Source organism: Pimephales promelas, chromosome 2, assembly GCF_988280905.1.
Source record: "Pimephales promelas chromosome 2, fPimPro1.hap1.1, whole genome shotgun sequence".
Taxonomy (NCBI): domain Eukaryota; kingdom Metazoa; phylum Chordata; class Actinopteri; order Cypriniformes; family Leuciscidae; genus Pimephales; species Pimephales promelas.
In genome coordinates this window covers 29,357,881-29,375,348 of record NC_142770.1, presented here as the reverse complement: position 1 = coordinate 29,375,348, position 17,468 = coordinate 29,357,881, and the positions used below count along the sequence as shown (strand labels likewise).

Here is a 17,468-nt window from a genome sequence, read left to right as displayed (position 1 = left end):
CTATTGTAAATCCACTTATTTCCATTGTTGGTATATGTGGCAGTGGGTGGAATAGACAAGAAATGTACAGTTTTACCATCTTGCTGATAACATTTCTTTAATCATTCAGCAGTCTTGCAGCCTGAACCCTTGCAAGAAATCAACCCTTACACTGCTCTCTTACTGTAACTTTTGACTCACAATAGAGACATGTATGGTAGCTGTTGCACTACTACTGTAATGAAAAGAAATGCATCAAATTCCCTCACACAGATAGAGTTTCTGTATGCTTTCATTTTCTAAAAAAGGATGCATTATAGTTACAGTAAAAAGTGCTTCTAGCCTTCTAGCATAGTATTACACGATGGAATGGAAGAAGCCTGTCTGGACATTTCATTTCATGTGCATCAACATGGTTGTTTTGCCTCAGGTTAATGTAATAAACTGTTGCTTATAAATATCTCATCATCATTATGGCAAGGACAAACAATATCCCAATAATAAAGATTTCCCAAAATCTGTGATATGCTCTCCAGATCAAGACATTCACAATAAATCAAAATCGTTTTTTTTTTTTTTTTTACTAATTTACTGACAAATTTACTGTTTTTTATTTTTTTTTATTTTTACTGACAAATACTGTTCAATTCTAGAAGCTAAAACCTGATGATCCAGATAGGCTGTATCTTTATAATTAAATCTGTGTGTGTCATGGTGTGGGTTCATGTCTCATGTCATAACTTCCGCCGATCGTAGAGTCCAATGCAATACCCATAATATATATTGAATTTTATACTCCATGGTTATACTAAAGAAACGTTAGTCACAAAAACATGTAAAACAGACACACCTCGTCGTGTTTATGCTTCTTTTTAAAATTATATTAAATAAAATTAACTATATATAAAATTACATCTAAAGGTATGAAAGTTTAGTTTCAAAGACAGGAGGACAGTAAATTTTGAAGACTGCCATAATCCCACAACCGGAAGCTGTAGAGCATCCAGGATCCTTGCGTCAAATGCCGAACGTATGCGTGCATAAGCCCATTGATCATTGTTCTCAGGTGTTTCTAATTAGCCACGCCCCCTTGTTATCTTGTTTGCCTGTGTATTTAAGCCCTGTGTTCAGTCTTTGTGAGTTCTTGATGTTGGTTGTTTTGTCCCCGAGTCCTGTTTCCTGCACTGTTTGACGTTTAATATAAACGTGCTGGATTTGGATCCAGCTTCTCCCTTGCTTCAACCACTTCATGACAGTGTGGTTGTGTGTGTCTGTGAGAGATAATACAATCAAGATATGACATATGGAACAGGTACTTCACCCAACAAGCAGCTCCATACAGTTCTATTCACCATCTTTTTAAATACATAAAACCATTCATTTTATTTGGATAATTTTTTAAAATTTTTTTTTTTTTATCAGATTTACCATTTGTTATTTGTTTGTGATGGTCAATTATGAACAAAAAATTCAAAAATTAAAGATAATGTAATGAGTGAGTATAAAGAAGGTCAGTCTTATATTGATACAATGTGTCATTATTTTCAGTAGACACTTCTTCCTAAACTGTAATTCAAAAAGACTAAACACTGGTCTTATGGTCTGAATAATATGCACAGTTGAAAATTGATAAATTTGAATATTGTGGAAAAGTTATAATTTTGATGATTATGGCTTACAGCTTATGAAAACCCCAAATTCAAAATCACAGAAAATTTTAAATGACATACAATCAATAAAAAAAGAAGGATTTTAAATACAGAAATGTCAGCCCTCTGAACAGTATTATCATGCATATGTATATATTTCTATATACTATATATACACCTTTTAATTTGAATTACTGAAATAAGTGGACTTTTGCATGATATTCAAATTTTTCCAAGTTTAACCTGTATTTGTCAACACAAGGAAGTTTCTAAATCCTATATTACACTCTGCATACCGCCTACACTCTGCAGTTCCTTCATGACTGTCTAACCTTTCTCACTCTTTCTTTTACAACACTCCTGATGGGGAAAGCCTCTAGGCGAGTGTGGTAGGAACAATCTGTGAACATCAAAAACACGTTTCAAATATTTCTTAGATAGATTAGGAACAAAATAAACACAACTATAAAGATTTAAGTAGCTAACAGACTTGCAAGGCTGAGAAGTGATGTTTATCACTAATTTAAAAAAAAATGTATAAATGGAACCAACTTACTCTAAGTTCCAATGTGGTATGCTTGCTTTAATAACCATACTACTGCAAAGTCAACGCTCACAACTGAGAATACTCCACTGCTGCTGCTTCCAATACTTGACAGTATTTTGGTAAAAGTAGACTAACTAAGCCTGTTGGATTTATAGGTGGTCCATTGTACTAATCTCAATAATATTAATCCCTTCCTATTCTATATCTATTATGAATAATCATGTATCAATAGTCAATAATCAATGTGTCAATAATCAATAGTCATGTGTGCTGCACTGGAGTAGCTGGACTGGTCACGACATTTGCATATTGTTGCACTGTTGTGGATTTGACTGCTTGTATTGTAAATATTGTATTTATATACAAGTCGCTTTGGATAAAAGCGTTTGCTAAATTATTAAATAAATAAATAAAATTGCGACTAATTGTCTGTTGTAATTGGTTAAAAAAAATAAGCAATTGAACTATAGCAAATAAACAGGGGTAAAAGTTGTAATGTATAGCAAAGTATCAATCATTGCATTTACATGCACTTACTCTTTTGTGGCCTTTTTCTTTCAGGCATATGCCTTGGTCCCCCTGTGGGACATAAGATTACAGTCCAGTCATATATCCACTCAGAATTTTTTTTTACAATAATTAGACAAAATGCACTTTGTATGGTCCTTTCAACAGAAATATGTGTTCCTGGTGTGTCTAGAGACCCCTGAAATATGAGAAAAGACCACCCTCTCTTTTAGTTAAAGGGTTAGTTCACCCAAAAATGAAAATTCTGTCAGTATTTACTCACCCTCATGTTGTTCCAAACCTCTATGTGTTTATTTGTTCTGCTGAAAACAAAGGAAAATATTTGGAAGAATGTTTTAATCAAACAGATCTCAATCCCCATTGATTTCCATAGTACTATGGTAGTCAATGGGGAATGAGATCTGTTTGATTACTAAACACATAGAGGTTTGGAACAACATGAGGGTGAGTAAATACTGACAGAATTTTCATTTTTGGGTGAACTAACCTTTTAATATGTGTGCAATCACGCTGTTTATATTTGCCTCCACATTTTACATCACATGCAGGCTCATTAGAATAGTAAGCATAGGCTTATAGAATACTCCATCTAAAACGACTAATTTCAAACAGGGTCTGCATAAATCATGCAAAGCTACTCAAGTGGAGTATCAGAATAAAAATATAGAACTGGAAATTAGCATAATAGGTCCCCTTTAAATAATATTTTATTTATGTATTTACTTAAGAGAATCTGCTTGACTAATGAGGTATGGTAACAATTCTCAGAACCACCAATACCCTACAAATATTTTTTACATACCTGACTTTTTCCTTTTGCCCCTGGCTGACCCTGTGAAGACAGCTGTGGGTTTGGAGAAAGAAAATTACTCGTATAACAAATAAATCTTTAACTTATTATTTAAAATACTGGAAGATCACAACATTGCACAAGTGTGGAAGTGCATGTATTAATAGGTGTAAAGTACATGTATTCTTATTGTGATTGAATTAAGGTTGCTCAATTAACTCCAAGTGTTTGTTTTTCTCGCTTGTGTCCATCCTGTTTTTAATAATCCTAATTTGTTTAAACAAGTGCATGGTGTGTTTGAGTTCATTTCCCATACTTGACATAATGCATCCTGCATTGTGACTATTTCATATGTGAGTCGATCAAGTCGAGTTAAGTTAAGGTAACCCATGGTTCAAACACTTTAGGCCTTTACACATATTAACTGTATTTTTTAAAATTTGTTCTAATTATCTTGCCCCTCCGTGGGGCTCGCCTGCTCGCCCTGACCCTCCAAGGGGGTCGCCTGCTCGCCCTCACGCTCCAGGGGGGTCGCCTGCTCGCCCTGACGCTCCGTGGGGGTCGCCTGCTCACCCTGACGCTCCGGGGGGTCGCCTGCTCGCCTTCTTCTGGTTGTTCTTCTGGATCTATTGGGTCACAAGGTGTGAGCTGCAGCGTAATCAGCTGGTCATTGCCACTTGAATCCTGGGTCCAACCTGTGCAAGTTAAACAAGTGTTATGTTTTGCTTATTTAAAACATAGAGGTTAACCATAAGCTTGATCTATACTTGTTTTTAGTGTTAATCTTTTTGAATCATATAGTCCAAATTTTCCACAACCAGATTTGAAGGCACTTTTGATTGCAGGATAACTATTGAGAGTCTACTGAGTCAACTATTGAGCATTAGCTTCCTGCTCAGCTACTGTTCGGACGGTCCTGCTTACTGCTCCGCGCTTTGCTCTATCGCTTTAATATTTTTTATATATTTTATCTCCTTTTCACCTAATTTTAACTTCAGCAAATCAGCACAGTGCTCAGACGCTGGGATTACTTTAAAAAATACTTCACACTTTTATTCAACCAGCCTCTCAGTGCTTACATTCCGGGGAAGAGAAAACACAACTCCCTACATTCATAAGGATAAGAAAATGCCTCTTCGGGAATCTACTTGCTGCTCTAACTGCCACAGACTTTTACAAAGGATTGCAGTTCTTGAAACAAAGTTAAATTCGGGACCGACAAACCAGACGGAAGGCACAAAAGAGCTCCGTCTTGGACACCCTCAGCGCACAGCCGGTGAGTCCCATGAATCTAGTGCTCCTCGACAGGCTATACTGACTGTAGAGAAACAAGCCGATCGACTTACAAATCGATGGCACAAACAGGGAGCGAGACCCAAAGGCACTCGAGACATCAGATGGTCACGAGCACCACGTATTTCAGCAGTAGCATCATCTACCCCAGATATGACTCTGACCAGGATTGCAACCACTGGTCTCCTACCACCGCCTATTCATCTTGAGAACAGATTCGAAGTATTAATGAATGAGGAATCCCTGAATTTGACGAATGTAATCGAACACAGACTGAGTCAGCCTGTAGCTAACACTGATGCTAACCGGCGCTCAAGGTCGAGCAGACAGCGGCACTCAGCTCAGAGCACAGCGGGGCCCAGGACTCTGATAGTGGGCGACTCCATAATCAGAAACATTAGTAGCAGGGATACAATTACATGCTGCCTTCCACAAGCAACAACTTCTGATGTAAACAGGGAACTTCAGAACATTCTGGTGAAACATAAGACTGCAAATCGACTCATCATTCATGTGGGGAAAAATGATATTCATAAAGAGCAGTCGGAACTCCTTAATAATGATTTCAATGAACTTTTTGAAACACTTAAAAGACTAAAAGATGAAACATTCATCAGTGGACCACTCCCAGCAAGAGGAACAAACAGGTTTTCATGGTTGCTTGGGCTCAACACATGGCTGCAAAAAACCTGTGTGACCAGAGCTATGGATTAAAAGTTCTGGACAACGCCACCTGGTGCCTCTCACACCAGGATATACTCAGTACTTTAGCTGCTACAACCCTAATCTAAGGCAAGCAGGTTCGTATAAATACACTAGGAAAGAAATAAACAGAGACGTGCTTTCAGTAGAAAAGAAACAATAACTTTATTATACAATGTTATGACTAAAAGAGACACACCGTCATACTAGAGACACAGCACTAGCACGAAAGACTAGACCTGGTATTGGCTGTTAAATGAGGCAATGTGATAAGCAATTTAAACAGAAAATACTGATCCAAGGCAGATTACCTGTCCGGGACACGCGTGATGCTCACCGCCCGTGCTCTGGAATCTGGTGCCCACGATCACATGCATTCACACACACACACAGGCGCACACACAGGCACAACCACTACAAGCCAATGATCAAATCAATATTGTGAAGTGCAATTTACCACTACAATACATGGTGCAATGCGCGAGGACGGGACCAGGAACCTCTCTCGTGAGCAGTTACTCTAAAACTCTGGAAAAGAAGAAATAAAAGAATAAGTGAGTTATCACTAGCAGAGTAGATTGAGAATGTAAAACTATCACTAGCAAAACAGCCAATACCACATCAGTCGGACAGTTCGTTAGACGGAGGCTACGAAAGAAACACAATAAAAAAAAAAAGAAAAGATCTAACGTAATTTAGGCAAGGCAAAGCAGCAGGAGCAATCTGCCTGCAGACACAAAATCATTAAAATTAATGCTCAATTCACACATGCACAAATAGTCATGTAACATTGCAAACAATATAATTTTCTTTTACCTCAACGTTGACAAATGAATTGACACAGTGGGAAAACAGCCCTTTGCGCCAATCTTCACAATCCTACAAGACAGTTGTTACACACAGCATATTCATTAAATACATTTATATTAAAACTTAACAAGAAAACACAGCCACTAATTATGTCAGGGTAACACAATCAGACTCATTTTAAAAGCTTTTCACACTGGATCTTCTTGCAATGCAATAAACGTATACCTTCTTGATGTTGTGCTTAAATACGGTACAGCTACCCAGCAGGTGCTTTGCCCAAGACCTGTGCGCAAATGTGCTCATTAAAATACGTCCCAACAATGACATTCACATTATGATTAACAGTAAAATGTGCAAATACCTTCCGTAATACACAGCACGATTACCCGTCTGGCAATCAGTAAAACACCTATTGCCCAATAGCCCAGTATTAGATACAAAGAATAACAAGTTTACTACAACATACTGTATAAACATTTAACATACCTTCGTTGCACAGGAGAACCATATACCGAAGTAACAGACAAAAAAATTTATCCAAACACGAGCGAATTCCTAAGCACAACAGTGCAGACTGTTTTATAGGAAGTGGCTTAGACGCAAATGAGTTGTTTAGCCACTCACAGCTAGCTGTGTGACGTCAGGGGGCTACCGTAGCTGCAGAGGGACAAACTTCAACCAGACAGTGACTTCTCTGCCGGTTACACCTGCAATATAAAAGGAGTGAACTTTATTGACAACTTCAATCTTTTCTGGAGTCAGAGGCAACTGTTTCAACGGGATGGCCATCACCCAAACAAACTTGGTTCAAGAGTACTAAAGGACAATATCTACTTCTCCCTCCATCATCCTTCTGCTGTGTGTGCCAATCCATTCAACCTGAATGGCACTCACACACCTGGACATAGTAAGAACGACCACAGGACTTCACTTCAACACCTGAATGGACATATTGCTGACGCATCACACAAGGAGAATGATAACACCAATCAGCCACAACAACAACCTCTGCTCACGGATACAATCTCAGCAGAGCCCTGCCCACAGAGCTCACCACAGTCAGACTATGACATATCAGAACTGCTCCCAGATTCAGCACCCAAGGACGACTTTCTGGAAAACAGCGAGGGAAACCAGGACAGCATTTTACACCCTCCAATAACACCAGAGCAACAGCCCATCTCACCTGACACGTTATCCGTCTCTCCAGCATCTCCACTTCTGTGCTTCTCAGAGAAAATGGAACAACTGGTGTCTGCTGGAACCAAACTATCACACTCTTTTGCTGCAAGCCCCCAGATACCAACCAAAAAACGGCAGGCCCCAAAACCACCAAAGCTTTCGGGCCCAGCTCGCCCTCTCCCTCCTCCTCCGAGAGCCACAGCGCCAGGGCTCACAGCCTCCCCCATCGGCTCGAGATGAACCAAAAACAACTGATACCAGCTCTAAGTGAAATATTTTGGGTACTCGCTATGAAAACAATAACTTTAACAAATGTTTACAGAACAAGCGGGAACCCAGTGTCCCTGAATCTTTCTCTATTGCTGTTCATTTACATGATAGAAACTCTAAGGCCTTCAACAGCCGTACAGCAAACCCATCTAATCTGGTGCCTATTACACGCCAAACTAAGACTGCTGTGGGGACAAAAAGTAAGACTATAAAGTTAGCACTTTTAAACATCCGCTCCATTAAAAATAAATCACTTCTAGTCAATGACTTAATAACCACATACAACCTGGACTTCATGTTTCTAACTGAAACTTGGCTAGAAGACAGCTGCAGTGCAACGGTCCTAAACGAAACATCCCCTCCAAATTTTACTTATATGAGTGTCTGCAGAGCGGGTAAGAGAGGCGGGGGCTTAGCTGTTCTTTTTAAAGATGTTTATCAATGTAAGCAAATATCATTTGGGAATTACCCCTCTTTCGAATATCTGTGTATTGTGTTAAAAGGTGCTCCACGTATTTTACTTATCATTGTTTACAGGCCTCCAAAATACTTTCCAGCCTTTGCTGAGGACTTTACAGAACTGTTATCAACAATTGCCTCTGAGTTTGACTGTTTTGCCATTGCTGGAGACTTTAACCTGTTAACCTTCAGCTCCACAAGGGGGCTCACAGCTGAAAATGACATGCCTGGATAACAATAAATACAGCTCCTGAGAACAGTGTACCACAGGCACAATTAAGGTATCTTTGGAAAGAAGACAGTTGGGACTCTACTAACAATCAATCAGATTTGATAATGCTCAAACAGAAAAAAAGTTATAAAAGTTAAAAGTGCCTCAAAAATAATGTGCGCCACAAAAATGTTTTAGTATTTCATGTACAAATATATAAAAATAGACCTGGAGTAATTCAGATAGATAAAGGATTGAAAGCCACAAGTCTCATCAGTTTATATTTCAAATTTGAGGAAGATATAATGAACAATGGGGTTCCTGCAAACTTTTTTCCAAGACTATGTCAGTTCCCTTTCTCCCTCCCCCTGCCTGAGGCACATCCCCAGAAATAACATGCCCAAACTAAAATATTTGCAGTTGCTCAACTATTTGCACTACATGCACAATTTAGACATGTTTAAAAAGAAGACACTTTAGAGTGTATTACCCAACTGTTAAAGTTGAAAAAACTTACACAGACAAAAAGTTATAGACAAGTTTCCTGAGTGAAATAGGCGGGCCGCCATTAGCCCCTCACTCTGCCAACGACTTCCGGTTGTATCTGCCAAGCACTTCCGCTTAGCGAGTTAGCGTCTTGTTTTTTTTGGTTAGCGTGCAGAAAAAGTAAACTATGGATGGTGTTACACGTCGACACGGCTTTGGGACATATTGTGCTGTTCGTGGTTGTAACAACTCGTGGCGATTGCTGAATGTTTGGTCGGAAGGAGAATGAATCAACCATACAAGACGCCAATGTGGATGTGCTCCCCCGTATACGTTGTATGAGAAACCAAAAACAAATGTTTAATCATTATCTCGGAAGTGGCTAGCGGCTTTGAAGGTGAAGAATCCGCTCAAAAGACTGTTTGTTTGTTCTTATCACTTCATTGGTTCTTTAGTTGGGATATACGAGCAAACCTCCCCAGCAAAACAGAACAGAAACACAAGTGACACGCAATCGGATGGTAAGTGTATCTTGATATTTTATGGTTAGCAAAAGTTTGCAGCATAAGTTCGACTGTTGATATGTGTCTCTGTCCTGTGTCAGTGGGGTATATACGTGACATTTATAGTTTATGCTGTTTGTCTTTTAGAAGTGTGCATCGAGCCGAAGTTTAAAGATGCTGCAACACAATGGGAGGACCTAACAAAAACTGACCACAGCTATGCGGCAAAGTTGGACCATATGAACAAATCGACGCAGGCTCTGGGTCAGACTGTGGCTGATATGCTCCTGGATGATGATGCCTCACGGCTGTACACAGGACTGCGTCTATAATATTTTTTTACTTTAGTGAAAACGATGTTGCCATTCGTTTTCGCAACAAGTATTCCTGTTCCCATAGTGAAACTGAACCTTGTAGGGGATGTGGCAAAGCACTTTAAAGTGTCTAAAGGTGTAGCAAGTAAGGTGATTGCTCACTTTAAATGTATTGTTATTGTACCCTTTCTGGTGTTATGATTATTGATAAGCCAAAACAGAGTTTTAACTAAGAAAAACGTGTGTGAGTGCTATTCTTTTTCTTGCATTGTAAATATTGACACATGACAAACAATTTGTTTTTTGAGAAGAAATAAATTATTTTTTATTAATCCTTTTCCATAACAAATGGACAATTTGAGTAGATTATTTCTGCTGTGTCTTCGGATAGACACATCTCTGATTTTTTTGCTGCCCAGTATTGCTTTTTGTCCCGGCATTCAGCAATTCTGCACATCAGTCTTCCCTTGACAGCATTTTCTACCTGCAGACAGATAAAATAAAATGGTTTTCAAATAATGGTTAATGGTTTTTAAAATAATGGGTTGAGCATCACAGCACAATTGACTTCTTTTAGAAACAACATTTTGTAAATCAAAATAACAAGGGTATGATGAAGGTAGAGCGTTTTTGTTACTTTTCAAATCAATTAATGATCTGGGCCTGCAGCCATCAACATCAATGTTTTACAAATGTTTAACATCAATTGTATGTTTAATACAATTAAATATTAAATAAATAGATAACATTTAATAAAGTGATAAGTGAGTAATATAAAAATGAGTAAAAGCAAATAATATAGATAATAAAATAAATCAGTTTGATAAAAATAAATAAAATAAACAAAAGCCAGAAAGGGTTTGTTGCAAATTTGCCCATTTCATAGGCGGATTACACAGTTTTCTTTTTTTTTTTTTTTGTTGGTCTGTTTAAAAGAATCGTTCCTAGTGTTTGTTTTATTTTGGTTTGTGATTGGTTCACACACCAACCGCATTATATATCATTACATAGGCTGAAGTAACATTTCTCTGTTTTGCGGTAAAATGCTATAAATTTGCAATCAAATATCATTCGCGGAAGTCAACACAGTCTACTCATTATTACGCATATGAATGTCAGCTTTTTCATAGAAAAAAAGTAAGTTAATACCTTTATGCATTCTGAAGCTATTAATAGATATGTAAGGGGTGCGCGATCTAGAGCGTCAGTCGACTTAAGGGTTAAAGCATGCTTTTCGTGCAGGCAGGCTAGAGGATAACTTTTTACTCTTCGTGTTCTGTTATAGATAAACACACTGATACATACAAACATCTTAATACAAGCATATAATGGGCTAACGTACCTTCCAAAGCACAACGGCTGCATGGGTACAGGAACGTCCAGATCCGGCGAATCGGCGATACAGGTACACATCTCCCGTCTTGGTAACCAAAACCCAGGCGTTAGGCGCTGAATTGTTAACGGACTGGCTTGATTGAACATCGGCCTTTAGGTAAATTAAACTGTCCAAGTGTAAAAGTACACAGCCCACTTTGACGGAATGGAGGTACTGAAACGCCTCTGAGCCGTTCAGGTTATTAAATGCATTCCCGTCCACCGCCATGGAATCAATAAAATAAGAAAAGATCTTAGATGTTGTGATGCTGGGCCATATCGACATGTTGTCCGCCCATAATGTTACCTTACTCGGATTCGGAATGGTCAAAACACCATTTTTAAACAAGATTTTCGGTCGAATGTTGCCATTCCAAAGCCGTGTTTACACCACTACTCAGCCTGCGCCGGATGTTCTTGGCAGAAACAGGAAGTAAACCGGAAGTGCCCGGGAAACTTGTCTATAGAATGTAAAGTGTCTTGAAGATAATTTATACTGCATGTAATATTTTACAATTTCATGTAAAAATAAATGAAAACAAACCTGTAGGAATCCAGTAAGGTAATTTATTGAAAGACATAAGTCTCATCAGTTTATATTTCAAATTTGAGGAAGATATTATGAAAAATGAGATTCTTACAATATTTTTTCCAAGACTATGTCCAGGTACCAAGAAACCTCCTTGGATACATCAAAAAGCAACCTAATGACCAAATGTTATGCAGGGCACTGCAAGCTATTTCAGTCAATTCATAAAATAATGCAATTATAAAATAATACACACAACCATTAGACTTTATGCAAGTGATTTATTTGCACAACAGAACAAAAATATATATATGTAAAATACATAAGTAAAATATTATGAAATATAAAAAATAAATAACTGAGGTTCTTTGCAATAGAAAATACAAGTGATATAAATACTGTACTTTGTTGGCTTGGCCTTCATATATTGCTTTAGTCCATTCCTAGCTTTTGATGCCACCATTCTCTTGTCAATTGCAATGTTCTGAAAAGTATGGAAAAAGTGAAGAATAGTGAAGAAACTGAGAGCTTGCATCTCTGGCTGGTGCTTGGATGCCATTCTTCATCTGAAGATTCAACTTGATGGCTGTTGCATGGGAAAGAATGGAAAGATAATTAGCACTGCATGTCAAGTAAATAATTCTGTTTAGTTTCTATATAGCTGGCCATTCATTCAACAATCAAACTGATGGGCAGTCGTTTACACAGCATTCGTACTAAAGCTCATCCATTCATCAACAATCAATGGCCAGTGATATAGACAGCATTCATATGGATGACCAGACAAAGAACCAACAATCACACTGATGGCCGGCCATCAGACAGGAATGTGCCATTTTGAAAGCATACAACTCCTTCCTATATAGCACATATTTTCTGCAATTCTTCCCACCAATTTCTGCAAAAAAAAAACCAATATATATATATATATATATATATATATATATACATACAACATACATCATATTTACAGTACAAATATTTGCATTTGTACTATAAATATTATGTATATTAGACTGTAAAAATATACAGTATGTGTGCTAGGAAAAAATGTATATTGCACAGGTGTCCAGCCCCTCCATCCTTCAGATAGCACACCACATGTGCCAGAAAAAAACGGCAAACAACTGCATAACCGTACAACGCATATAAATACATATATACAAATAAATAAATGCATATAAAGTAGCATAATCTTTTCAGACACAACTTTACACAATGCATTTTCCGTATGAAACAACTGGAAACCAAACACACACTCTCTCTCTCTCTCTCTCTCTCTCTCTCTCTCTCTCTCTCTCTCTCTCTCTCTCTCTCTCTCTCTCTCTCTCTCTCTCTCTCTCTCACCCACCCACACACACACACACACACACGTATAATGTGTGCATGTTACATAAGTTATGTATAAAGCAACTCACCGAAAATTGGATAATCTTTTCCGCCCTCAAGCATAATTATCACCGTCGTCACGATCTTCTCATCACTCATCTTCTCATCAATGTCGACATAATCCATCTTCGAGTGATCTCGAATAACTACTTCAGCAGAAAAATACTTCTTTTGACAAATCATTTTATGACAGTCTGCATGTCTGCACGAACAGATGTTTGTTGACTAGCTACCTCTTAGCTTGTTATCTTAGCTCTTAGCTATAGCACTGCAGGCTGTCAAAACATGACCGCGGTGGGTGTGGCTCTGCAGAGCCTGAAGTTTAGCTCCTCTACCGGACGGAGAGCAAATAAAAATATATGTTCGTGTGAGAAATTCAAACTTCCCGGGCATCGTTGGAATCGTGCACTGGTTGGCTACATGTTTTATCAGTCATATCATGTCGTTTCTTTTATTAGCTTTCGTTGTAAAGACAGAATGATATGATGTGCATATCATGACGTCAAAAAAACGGACTGCAGTGTTTGCATATTTTGAACTAGATATCGCTTATCTTTGTATGTGTGTGTGTGTGCGCGGTCGTAATTTGTTCATTACACTCTAAGCAACACACCCATATAAGGGTCTGCTACCGGGAGTCTGTTTTCTATGGACTATTTTATTGCATAACAAAACCGCATGATATTCACCCTGAAGAAACGCGATGTAAACAAAGGAATAACCATGGATATTACCACATTATTTTTTCTTTGGACAAAAAATGCTCTATGGGATGTTATTCAGTGGACCCTCAGCTTTCCATTCAATCTGGAATTTTTAACAGTGGATGCGTGTCTGGCTCGTTATTACAAAATAATGGTGAGTACTCCGTTTTTGTTTACGTGCGTTTTTATGTGTACTGCTTACCTAAATGCAAGAAATACATTTGTTATAAGCTTTCCATCGAAAAACAGTGCACTGACATCGATGCCCGAGGCTTAGACCTTTAAAATTATATTTAGTTTGCCAAGATTAATGATCTTCTTTCATGTTAAATCCATTCATAAACATTAAACTAGTGGGGGGGGGGGGGAGGGCTTCAGAGCGCCGTCGGTTGCCCGAAGGTTAACTGGTTAACATTCACATAGATAATGCAGAAAACAATATGGCAAAAGAAATCAAAACTGTTTTAAAAACTTTTGATCTGACACAGCATGTACACGGTCCCACACACAATCGTGGACACACTCTAGATTTACTTATCATTACGGGTTTAAACATCTCATTGATTGTTATTAAGGATTTAGCACTGTCTGACCATTTCTGTATTTTCTTTGATATATTAATCTCTCCTGCCATTGAAGCTAGATCTGTGTCTGTCAAGAAGAGATGCTTAAATGAGAACACTGGTGTGCTATTTATGAAGGCTATATCTTTAAAACCAAGCATATCTGCTGACCCTGTTGATTTTCTCCTTGATTCTTTTAACTCAAAAGTTAAGAGTGTAATTGATGATATTGCTCCTGTGAAAGTCAGGAAGAATAGTGGCAGACAAAAAGCACCTTGGAGAAACTCAACAGCTGTGCAAAATATGAAAAGACAATGCAGAAGAGCAGAACGCATGTGGCGGAAGACAAAACTTGTAGTCCATTATAACATCTACAAAGACAGCATCCACACTTTCAATAGGGAACTAGGCAAAGCTAAACGGACTTTCTTCTCAAATATTATAAACAGCAATATAAACAACACACGGACTCTATTTGCTACTGTAGAGAGACTGACAAACCCCCCCGAGCCAGATTCCCATAGAAATGCTCTCAGAAAGGAAATGCAGTGAGTTTGCTTCTTTCTTCTCTGAGAAAATCAATAACATCAGAAAGGTGATCAGCACATCCTTGAGTTGCTCTGGGGTCAGGCAGATCAGACCACAACCTGAGAAAGTAGTTACTATGTCTGATTTCGAAGACATTGATGGCACAATTTTGGTAGAAACCGTACAGCACCTTAAAACATCAAACTGTGCCCTTGACACACTTCCCACATCTTTTTTTAAAAGTGTGTTAAACTGTTTAGAAGCAGATCTCCTAGAAGTAGTAAATGCCTCACTTCGCTCTGGGAGTTTTCCGAACTCCCTGAAAACTGCAGTTGTCAAGCCCCTCCTGAAAAAGAGCAATCTGGATAAGACCATCTTGAGCAATTATAGACCGATCTCAAATCTTCCTTTCATAGGCAAGATCATTGAAAAGGTTGTCTTCAATCAGCTGAACAAATTTTTAAGCTCAAATGGATATTTTGACAATTTTCAATCTAGTTTCCGATCGCATCACAGCACAGAGACAGCGCTCATAAAGATAATAAACGATAATCGCTTAAATACTGATACAGGCAAATTATCCGTGTTGGTACTACTCGACCTCAGTGCTGCATTTGACACTGTCGATCACAACATACTTCTTGACAGGCTGGAAAACTGGGTGGGGCTTTCTGGGATAGTCCTAAAATGGTTCAGGTCATACTTAGAAGGGAGAGGTTATTTTGTGAGTATGGGAGAACATAAGTCTGAGTGGACATCCATGACTTGCGGAGTCCCTCAGGGCTCGATTCTTGCGCCACTTCTATTCAACCTGTATATGCTCCCAATGAGCCAAATAATGAGAAAGAACCAAATCGCTTACCATACCTATGCATACGACACACAGCTCTACTTGGACCTATCGCCTAACGACTACAGCCCCATTGACTCCCTGTGTCAATGCATTGATGAAGTAAACGGTTGGATGTGTCAAAACTTGCTGAAGTTAAACAAAGACAAAACTGAAGTTATTGCGTTTGGAAACAAAGATGAAGTTCTCAAGGTGAATGCATACCTTGACGCTAGGGGTCTAACAACTAAAAATCAAGTCAGGAATCTTGGTGTCTCTAGAGTCAGACCTTAGTTTCAATAGTCATGTCAAAACAATAACTAAATCAGCATACTATCATCTGAAAAATATTTCAAGAATTAGATGCTTTGTTTCCAGTCAAGACTTAGAGAAACTTGTGCATGCTTTCATCACCAGCAGGGTGGATTACTGTAATGGCCTCCTCACTGGCCTTCCCAAAAAGACCATAAGACAGTTGCAGCTCATACAGAAGGCTGCTGCCAGGATTTTGAGCAGGACCAGAAAATATGAACACCTCACACCAGTCCTCAGGTCTTTACACTGGCTGCCAGTTACATTTAGGATTGATTTTAAAGTATTATTACTGGTATACAGGGGCGTCGCACCCGTGGGGGATGTGGGTGTTTTAACACCCACACTTTTCTCGGTGAGAGGGTTCAACACCCGCACTTTTTCTGCAGTTTTTCCCGTTTTGCATAAACGCCTTAAATACAGTCACTCACGTTCAGTCGTTTCTCTGGCGCTCTGTGTTTGCGCGCTGCCTGCGGCTGCCTCATCTCCACCTCCCTCTCAAACATGACACCGGCTAATGATTGGCTGTTCTGCTCGGTCAGATACACCAACACATCAAGAGAGGCGGGACCCGCCTCTCTTGATGTGTTGGTTTATCTGAACGAGGTGACGAGGCGGGAATTTATGGCTAAAGTTATTTACGTCTCCCTTTTCCAGGTAATTTGAATGAATGTTTATGCTTTCGAGGTTTTTAAATACACTTCATATGTATTTGGGAAGTTATGTTTATGTTTTGTTGACATCTCGAGTGTTTTCGTTATTATATTTAGTTTTTTAGACTAATGCTAATTCCTAATTGGGCTATTGTTCAGCAGCTAACATAAGATAAATAATGTTATGTGGCATGTAACGTTAATGTATAATGTAACCGTGATGAAGAAGGCAGGGAATTGACGAGGAGGTGGAACAAACTGCCATTGTTAATCAGTGTATTTATAGGTTTATTGTCAGAGCAATTGATTTTGATATTTTGAGCATTGCTTGTTGTTTATCTGAATAACTTACTTTTGTGGATACTTACTTGTGTTTGACTGTACTTGTTGAGGAGAAAAAAGTGAGAAATTATGAAATTGTTTGCATACCTGTTGAAGAACTATGAAAGAAAAATGTACATTATTTTAATGTTTAAAAACAGTAAATTGTTACATTATTTATACCACCAGAGAAAAATGTGGGCATTTTTTATTTCCACTTTTCAGGGCGGAAATAAGCACAATTTAGCAGTCACAGTCCTGTCCTGTCCTTTCTGACCCATGTCACTATGTCACACATGTCTTTTTGTCAGGCAGTTTCACTAAGATGCAGAAAAGAAAGAGGCAGGAGAAGATTGACAGCTTTTTCAAGAGAAATCCTGTAAGTGAAGTTGAGAGCTGAAAGTTGATTTTTTTTACATTAAACAACAGTAGCCTATTACCATTAGATATTGTTTACATTTATTTCATGATATTCCTTTCGTTTAGGAGAAGAAGTTGCTGAAGGCATTAGTTTCAGAGAATGAAGGTTCACAGGTGAGCAAT

The 17,468-nt window shown here is 38.4% G+C and overlaps 4 long non-coding RNA genes across 4 annotated transcripts; 1 reads left to right on the top strand and 3 right to left on the bottom strand.

Moving 5' to 3' along the window:
• Window positions 1-1,436: 1,436 nt before the first annotated feature.
• On the bottom strand, window positions 1,437-3,665 carry LOC120461578 (uncharacterized). Its single transcript, XR_005618195.2, has 3 exons — window positions 3,506-3,665; window positions 2,713-2,754; window positions 1,437-2,028 (listed from the first exon to the last, which is right to left on the bottom strand). It is a non-coding gene; the product is annotated as an uncharacterized LOC120461578 (long non-coding RNA).
• Window positions 3,666-8,949: 5,284 nt separating this feature from the next.
• Window positions 8,950-11,347, top strand: LOC120472362 (uncharacterized). The gene is made up of 2 exons (XR_016146002.1): window positions 8,950-9,427; window positions 9,557-11,347. It is a non-coding gene; the product is annotated as an uncharacterized LOC120472362 (long non-coding RNA).
• Window positions 10,163-11,560, bottom strand: LOC148997131 (uncharacterized). Its single transcript, XR_016146000.1, has 2 exons — window positions 11,066-11,560; window positions 10,163-10,207 (listed from the first exon to the last, which is right to left on the bottom strand). It is a non-coding gene; the product is annotated as an uncharacterized LOC148997131 (long non-coding RNA).
• A 197-nt stretch (window positions 11,561-11,757) lies between these two features.
• Window positions 11,758-14,072, bottom strand: LOC148997130 (uncharacterized). Its single transcript, XR_016146003.1, has 2 exons — window positions 13,045-14,072; window positions 11,758-12,212 (listed from the first exon to the last, which is right to left on the bottom strand). It is a non-coding gene; the product is annotated as an uncharacterized LOC148997130 (long non-coding RNA).
• Between the last annotated feature and the right edge of the window lie 3,396 nt (window positions 14,073-17,468).